Below are 8,595 nucleotides of genomic sequence, written 5' to 3'. Positions count from 1 at the left end.
ATTGTTTGTAATTTATCCATTTGTTTGTGCAATTTGAGTCAAAGCAGGGACCATTTCTGCTAAGATAACTGTCAGTTTGCTCCCACATGCTTCAAAAATTCTGCCACTATCATTCAATTGGAAAGTTCCAGTGAAAAGAAAATTACATTCATTTTATCTATCTTATGGGATAAGAAATTCTCAAGCTCCCTTGTGCTATATTTTTTAAGCTTAAAACTAAAATAGCACTGTATTATACATAGAAATAATTTTTAATTCACTTTTTAAAAAATCAGTAAAACCCCACAATGTGATAGTTGGAGCTGTGTGTCAACTTGGCTGGACCACAATTTTGTGTGGTTTAAGCAATTGTGATGTGAGTATTTCCCATAATGGCATTGGATGTATATGTTTGAGCAGCCAATCCATTGAAAGGCAGTTTCCCTAGGGGTGTGGCCTGCTTCTAATATATTTACAACATCCTTGGAATAGAGATGCTCTTCTGTGGATTGGGATCCTGTTGTGCTACCTACAACTGTCCATGAGTGAACAATCCACCATTTAGCCTGGAGATCTTGGATTCATCATTCTTTGAAGTCAACAGCCAGTATACTGCCTGTCAACATTCAGCTCGTCAGCCCCTGCAGCTGCATGAGTCAGGAAAAGTCTGAAGCTTGATATTTGATCCAAGAAGTTGGGACTTGCCACATTCTATAAGTATGTGAGTCATTTTCCTAAGATAAATTTATTTTTCTATATGTATGTTCTGGTTACCTAGTGCCACTCTTACAGAAATATACCACAAATGGTATAGCCTTAACAAACAGTTTATTCTCTTACAGTTCAGGAAGCTAGAAGTCTGAGTTCAAATTGCCAGGCTCTAGGGGCTGTGTAAAATCCTCTCAACCTTGGGCTGCAGCTCTGCCTCTTGCTCCTGGCCCAATGAAGCTAGAGACATCTCTTCATTTAGGCAGCTACTAGCTGCTGAGGTAAACAAGCCTGAGGTTGACAATTAAAATGGCATAGTCCTGATGTTACCAAACCACATGGCAGGCCATTAACTCAATTCCATTGTAAGTCTAGGTCAGCAGAACATGGCAGGTTGCTGAACACAGCTACATGCAGGGTCCACGCATGCCATAAGCTTGAGACTATCCCCAAGGCTTCTCCTTATATATAGGAAGCAGACCACATCCCAAAGGTGGCTACTCAGCTGCTTGTGTTTGATCCCACCGTGGAGTTGATTGGCAGTCTTGTGATGGGGGAATAACTACCACCAGCTGCCCAGTCATTCAATCAGGCCCAGCCAAGTTGACATACAAATTCAAATATCACAATGTGTATATAAGTTTTAGTGGTTTTGCTTCTCTAGAGAACCCAGCCTAACATATTTGGTATGAGGAGTGGCTCTAGAGAGACAAAATCAATAGGATGGGCTTCCTAAATTGGTTCTCACCAATTCTGTTTTGGTTCTCCAATTTGATTGATCATAAAGGCACTAGTGACCTTGCCTCCATTAGTAAAGAGGGCCCTGCTAATCCATGGCATGGGGTGGCAACATTAATATGCAAAATAGCACCACCAATAGATCTAGTACATTTGAGAAGTGAGGCTCTGGATGATCACATATTTGATGCCTTTCTGCAAATTTGTCAGCATGAGGAATGTAAGAAAGCTGGTTGTTTGGTCTTACTTATACTAGACAAAGTGGTGAAAGAGCGAGATGAGCTCAGAGCTGCTGAGTCTTGGTTTAAGAGACACATAAAAGACCTCAGTGCTTCCAGATGTGCTCTGAAAGAATGTCTTATATCTTCTAGTAACAGAGCAGATACTGCTGAAAACCAAACCCAGAGTCTTACAACTGGCTGAATTACAACACCAATTAAATTGCCAACCCAGAATGGTACCCAGAATTGTATCTGAAGTTAAAGTGAGGACATTGATTGGGAACAAAAGGGATCCTGAAACCTGGAATGGGGGCATATGAGCAGAGATTCAGGAAGATGAGGATGTGGAGCCTGTAAATTCTTTTGAATCCCTCCCATCTGAAGGGATTACTATAAAACTTATCTCTTCTATCTCAGTTTGATGGGATTAACCCAACTGTTCCTGCTGGGCCATTGCCTGAAGTGGAGGCCATGGAAGACATTGCTGAATGTTCTCAGAAACTTCCCCAACCACCCACTGTTGTGGCTAGACCTATAACTAAAGTTAAGTCCAAGTGAGCTCCAAAAGGTGAAATACAAAGTGTGACTGAGTAGGTGGTATGCTACACCTGAAAAGATCTACTCGATTTTGCTAACATGTACAGACAGAAACCTGGAGAATATGTATGGGAATGGCTACTGAGGGTGTGGGATAACAGTGCAAGGAATGTAACATAGGATCAGTCTGAGTTTATTGATTTAGTCCCACTAAGTACAGATTTTTCATTCAGTGTTTCAGCTCCAGAGGTTAGGAAAGGATCTAATCATTTATTTGGTTGGCTTACTGAAGCATGGATTATGTGGTGGCCTACCTTAAATCAAGTTGAAGTATCAGACCTGCCTTGGTATAATGTAGAAGAAGGTATCCAGAGGCTTAGGGAAATTGGCCTGTTAGAATGGATTTATCAGATTAGATTCCTAGAGCCAGAAATGGAGAGTCCAGAGGATATGCCTTTCACCAGTACAGTGAAGAATAAAGTTGTGAAGGGAGCCCCAGCATCCTTGAAGACTACTGTGATTGCTATTTTATGTAAGCTGGATTTGAGAGTGAGAACTGCCCTAATTGAACTAAGACATTTAACTACGATGTGGTTGATTGGACCCCGTGGTAGTAGGGGCCAAGTGACAGCAGTTAAACAACAAGGGCAAGGTGGGTGTGGTTAACATAATGGACAGCAGAGTCAGAACAGTAATCAGAATACTCTGACTCATGGAATTACGGCATTGGCTACTTAGGCATGGTGTCCCTAGTAGTGAAATGCATGGCAGACTTACTAAATATTTACTTGATCTGTATAGACAGAAGAATTATAGGTCACGTGAACAGCAGCCTAGATTGAATCACCAGAAGACAGAGTCACGGCCTCTCAATCAATTCCCAGACTTGAGTCAGTTGAATAAGCCCTTGAATAAAGGGGAGGCTGGGTCCCCTTGAGGAAGGACTCCACTACATTGCCAAAAATTTATAATGTCAGTCTTTCTCCCAGCCTTTCCCAAAAGGATCTGAGGCCTTTTACCAGACCAGAGTGAACTGTCAAATGCGGAAAAGGAAATAATCAGACATTTTGGGGTTACTGGATACTGGCTCTGAACTGACATTAATCCCAGGAGACCCAAAGCATGATTGTGATCCACCAGTCAGAGTAGGGGCATATGGAGGTCAAGTTATTTATAGTCTTAGCTCAGGTGCATCTCACAGTGGGTCCAGTGGGTCCCCGAACCCATCCTATAGTGATTTCCCCAGTGCCTGAATGCATAATCGGAATATATATACTGAGCAATTGGCAGAATCCCATATTTGGTCCCTGACATGTGGAGTAAGAGCTATTATGGTAGGAAAAGCCAAGTGGAAGTCGCTAGAACTGCCTGTACCTAGAAAAAATAGTAAAACAAAAGCAATACCGCTTCCCTAGAAGACTGCAGAGATTACTGCCACCATCAAGGACTTGAAGGATACAGGGGTGGTGATTTCCACCACATCCCCATTTAATTCACCTATTTGGCCTGTACAAAAGACAGAGGGATCTTGGAGAATGACACTAGATTATTGTAAACATAATTAGGTGGTGACTCCATTTGCAGCTGCTGTTCCTGATGTGGTTTCATTTCTTGAGCAAATTAGTACATCTCCCGGTACTTGGTATGCAGCTATTGATCTGGCCAATGCCTTTTTCTCAATACCAATTTCAAAGAACCATCAGAAGCAGAAGAAACAATATACAGTTCTTCCTTAGAGGTATATCAACTCCCCAGCACTATGTCATAATTTAGTCCATAGGGATCTTGATCGCCTTTCCCTTCCACAAGACATCACACTGGTCCATTATACTGATGATATTATGCTGATTGGACCTAGTAAGGAAGAAATATTGATGACCCTAGACTTATTAGTAGGGAGCTCTGGTAGCATAGTGGCTAAGACACTTGCCTGCTAACCAGACGGCTGGCGGTTCAAACCCACCAGCCACTCCCCGGAAGGAAGGTTGGGCAATCCTACTTCCGTAGTGATACTGCCTCGGAAACCCAAGGAGGGGTCGCTATGAGTTGGGGCCGACTCAACGGCACACAACAACAACAGACTTATTAGTGAGGCATCTGTGTGCTAGAGGGTGGGAAATTAACCAACAAAAATTCAGGCACCTTCCACCTCAGTGAAATTTCTAGCTGTCCAATGATGTGGGGCATGTAGAGATAGTCCTACTAAAGTGAAGGATAAGTTATTTTATCTGGCTTTCCCCACAACTAAAAAGGAGGCACAGTGTCTGGTGTGCCTCTTTGGATTTTGGAGGCAACATATCCCTCATTTGGGTGTGTTTCTTCAGCCTATTTATCAAGTGACTCAGAAAGTTGCTAGTTTTGAGGGGGGCCCAGAACAACAGAAGGCTCTGCAACAGGTTCAGGCTGTTGTGCAGGCTGCTCTGCCACTTGGGCCATATGATTCAGTTGATCCAATGTTGCTTGAAGTGTTTGTAGCAGACAGAGATACTATTTGGAGTCTTTGGCTGGTCCTTACTGGTGAATCACAACGCAGACCGTTGGAATTTTGGAGCAAAGCCCTGCCATCCTCTGTAGGTAACTACTCTCCTTTTGAGAAACAGCTTTTGGCTTGTTACTGGGCTTTAGTAGAGATTGAACAACTAACTATGAGCCATCAAGTCACCATGAGGCCTGAGCTTCGCATCATGAACTGGGTGTTGTCTGAGCCACAGAGTCATAAAGTTGGATGTGCACATCAGCACTCCATCATTAAATGCAAGTGGTATATCAGAGATTGGGCTCAAGCAGAATCTGAAGGCACAAGTAAGTTGCATGAGGAAGTAGTTGAAATGTCTATGGTCTCCACTCCAGTCACATTACCTTCCCTCTCCCAGTTTGCGCCTATGGCCTCATGGGGAGTTCCTTATGATCAGTTGACTGAGGAAGAGAAAATTTGTGCCTGGTTTACAGATGGTTCTGTGCAATATGCAGGCACTACTTGAAAGTGGACAGCCGTGGCATGTAGCCCCTTTCTGGGACTTCCCTAAAGGGCTGTTGTGAAGGGAAATCCTCCAGATGGGCAGAACTTTGAGCCTTGTATCTGGCTGTTCACTTTGCATGGACTAAGAAATGGCCAGATGTACAACTGTATATGGATTCATGGGCTGTGGCTAATGACTTGGCGGGATGGTCTGGGACTCAGAAGGAGCATGTTTGGAAAATTGGTGACAAGGATGTATGGGGAAGAGGTATGTGGATAGATCTCTCTGACTGGGCCAAAGTAGTAAAGGTACATGTGTCTCATGCTAATGCCCATCAAAAGTGACCTTGACAGAGGAGGACTTCAACAATCAGGTAGATAGGATGATACGTTCAGTAGAAAACAGCCATTTTTTTTCCCCTCAGGTAGTCCTGTCCTTGCTCAATGTGCTCATGAACAAAGTGGCCATGATGACAGGGATGGAGATTATGCATGGGCTCAGCAACATGGACTTCCACTTACCAAGGCCAACTTGGCTACTGCCACTGCTGAGTGCCCAATCTGCCAGTAGCAGAAAACCAACACTGAGTCCGCAATGTGGAACCATTCCTCGGGGTGATCAGCCAGCAACCTGTTGGCAGGTTGATTACATTGGAACACTTTGATCATGGAAAGGACATTTTTTTGTTCTTACTGGAATAAATACTTATTCTGGATATGGATTCACCTTCCCTCCATGCAATGCTTCTGCCAAAAGTACCATCTGTGGACTTACAGAATGCCTTATGCAGAGCCATGGTATCCCACACAGCTTTGCTTCAGATCAAGAGACTCACTTCACAGCATATGAAGTGTGGCAATGGGCCTATGCTCATGGCATTCACTGACCTTACCAGATTCCTCATCATCCAGAAGCAGCTGACTTGATACACAATGGAATGGCCTACTGAAAACACAATCACAGCACCAAGTAGGTTGCGATACCTTGAAGCGTTGGGGCAATGTTCTCCAGGAGGCTGTATATGCTCTAAACCAGCATCCAATATATGGTGCTGTTTCTTCAATATCAGGATTCATGGGTCCAGGAACCAAGGAGTGGAAACAGGAGTGGTACCACTCACTATTACTTCTAGTGACCCACTCAAAAAATTTTTGCTTCTTGTCCCTGCTACCCTATGCTCTAAAGATCTGGAGATCTTAGTCACAAAGGGAGGTACACTTCCACCTGGAGACACAATATTGATTGCATTGAACTGGAAGTTAAGAATGCCACCCAAGCCATTTTGGCTTCTGCATGCCTCTGGGTCAACAGACAAAGAAGGTGGTTACTATACTATCTGGTGTGATAGATCCTGATTTGTTCTTGTTGTTGTTAGGTCCCATCAAGTTGTCTTCAACTCATAGCAACCCTGTGCACAGCAGAATGGAACTCTGCTCAGTCCCCTGGCAGCTCTGCAATCCCTGCTATACTTGAGCCCATCACCACAGCCACTGTGTTGAAGATCTTCTCCTCTTTCCTCGACCCTCTACCTTACCAAGCATGATATCCTTCTCCAGGGAAAGGTCCCTTCTGGTAACATAGCAAAAGTAGGTGAGATGAAGTCTGGCCATTCTCACTTCCAAGGTGAATTCTGGCTGCACTTCCTCCAGGACAGATATGTTAGTTCTTTTAGAAGTCCATGGTACTTTCAAAATTCTTCACCAGCACCACAACTCAAAATCATCAATTATTTTTCTGTCTTCCTTATTCATTGTCCAGCTCTCACATGCATATGAGGTGATTGGAAATATCATAGCTTGTGTCAAGTGCACCCTAGTCCTCAAGGAGACATCTTTGCTCTTTGGCACTTGAAAGAAGTCTTTTGCAGTTGACTTGCCCAGTGCTATTTATTGTCTGATGTCCTGACTGCTGCTTCCATTGGCATCGATTGTAGAACCAAGCAATGTGAAGTCTTTGACAACTTCAAACTTCAACCTTTCTCCATTTATCATGATGTTGCTTATAGGTCTAGTTGTGAGATCCTGATTACCAAGGGGATATTAGACTGACATTACATAATGGAGGTAAAGAAGAATATGTCTGGAATACAGGAGATTCATTAGGGTGTCTCTTAGTGCCACCATGCTCTGTGATTAAAGTCAATGGAAAATCACAGCAATCCAATTTTGATATGACTACTAATGGCCCAGACCCTTCAGGAATGAAGTTTTGGGTCACTCCACCAGGAAAAGAACAACCAGATGAGGTGGTTGCTGAGGGTAAGAGAAACACAGAATGGGTGCTGGAGGAAGATAGTTATGAATAACAGCTACAGTCAAGTGACCAGTTGCAGAAACAAGGTCTGTGATTGTTATATTTCTTCATTGTATATGTGCATAAAATATTTTTGTTTCCTTCTGTTATGAACTGTGAAATGTAAATAAGGTTAATGAGTTTTGGTTGTACACATGTTAGTGTATCATGTTAGGTGCAAATATTACTGTATAATTGTCCTTATTTAGAGATTATGTATGGTTAAGAAGATTCCTATGATGGGATCAGATGAATATGTTTGAGCAGCCAATCCGTTGAAAGGGAGTCTCCCACGGGGTGTGGCCTGTTTCCAATATATTTATGAACATCCTGGGAAAAGAGACACTCTTCTGTGGTCAGTATCCGGTGTGCAGCCTACAACTTTCTGTGAGCAGACAATCCACCATTAGACCTGGTAATTTTGTAGTCATCATTTGTTGGAGTCAACATCCGGTATACCCCCTGCCAAACTTGAGCTCATCAGCCCCTGCAGCTGCATGAGTCAGGAAAAGCCTCTAGCTTGACATTTGATCCAAGAACTTGGGACTTGCCAGCTTCTATAAGTGTGTGAGCCATTTTCCTAAGATAAATTTCTTTTTCTCTATATGCATATATAACCTTTACTGGTTTTGGTTCTCTAGAGAACCCAGCTTAACACAAATAGAAACAATATCTCTCTTGTTCTTTCAATATAGTGTATATCCCAACAAAACCAGCAAATTGCTGATAATTTCTTGATGTTGGCAATTGTATTCTAATAATTAAACATTTCTTTTTTTAGCTCAAAATATTTTCATCATGTTCCTTTCCAAAGGAAATTCTATTGCATCATGGTACTAACAAAAATAGTGAAATATGTGCCCTAACTACAAATAACTATGTTCTCATTTAGCTATACAACTATAGCTCATTAGGCTAAGAAAGAAGTAACTAAATGCATCAAAAAAAATGATCCTGATAAACCAATGACATTAGTAGCCTTTAACTTAAGTGTTTGATATTCTGTCTCCTAGATGGAACGTAGCCCAGGATTGGGAAATTTAAATGAACGTGCATAGTCAGGCAACTCCTTAGAATGAACTAGAGTTTCACCAGAAACTTCACAAGTCCAAGCTTATGCCCACAATATATTAACTCAGACAAACCATATTGTGTGCACC

The sequence above is a fragment of the Orycteropus afer genome, unplaced genomic scaffold (genome assembly GCF_000298275.1).
Source record: "Orycteropus afer afer isolate SDZICR_OR568_19922 unplaced genomic scaffold, OryAfe1.0 scaffold00116, whole genome shotgun sequence".
NCBI classification, from domain to species: Eukaryota; Metazoa; Chordata; class Mammalia; order Tubulidentata; family Orycteropodidae; genus Orycteropus; species Orycteropus afer.
The sequence above is the reverse complement of the archived record's forward strand: the minus strand, read 5'-3'. Positions refer to the sequence as shown.